Source organism: Galeopterus variegatus, unplaced genomic scaffold, assembly GCF_000696425.1.
Source record: "Galeopterus variegatus unplaced genomic scaffold, G_variegatus-3.0.2 Scaffold6423, whole genome shotgun sequence".
Lineage (NCBI taxonomy): Eukaryota > Metazoa > Chordata > Mammalia > Dermoptera > Cynocephalidae > Galeopterus > Galeopterus variegatus.
Window position 1 is genome coordinate 1 of NW_007732534.1, and position 755 is coordinate 755.

A 755-nucleotide genomic window follows, 5' to 3' on the forward strand; every position below is an offset into this window, starting at 1 on the left:
TAGGGAAAGGAAAGCAGGGGTCAGGGATGGGACCAGGGACTTCTGACTTTGTTCATTTGGTTTGTGATATTATCAGCTTAAAAAGAGTGAGGACAGGTCTAGAATAGGCATGACAAAGATCTGGCCCACGTAGGGTGCCTCCAATAGCCCATGCCTGTGGCAGGCATCTCTAAGCGATCGTGGAACTCTTTCCCACCGAGCCTGGTCACAATTCTGTACAATCCAGCTGCAGGCAGTTGCTTTCAATCTTTCAGAGTTGGAGTGCAAAAGGACATCTATTTGCATGTTCTAAAGTAGTGCATTTTAAACTTTAGCATGCAGAAGAATCATCCCAGGTGGATCTTTTAAAATGGCATATTCTGACTCACTAGGTCTCAGGTAGGGCCTTAGATACTCCATTTCTAATAAGCTCTCAAGTGATGCTGATGCTATTGGTCAGAGGGCCACCTTTGAGTAGCAAGTCTACAGTAAAAACATTCTGAGCTTAGGGTTAAAAGACCTAAATACAAACCCTGCTCTGTTTTTCCAGCTGTGTGACCTTCAACAAGTTGCCTGGCTTTTCCGACCTCAATGGGAACCATTTAGGTTAATAACACCACTCAGTGGACTTGGACAGATTAAACGAGACCTTGGGGAAGCACTCTGCAATTGATTGAGAGCTATAAATTTATTTGATGGTTAATGATAATATAGCAATGATAATGATGATTAAGCACCACTAACCAACTCTGTCAGCAGGAGCTGAACCCTGGGAT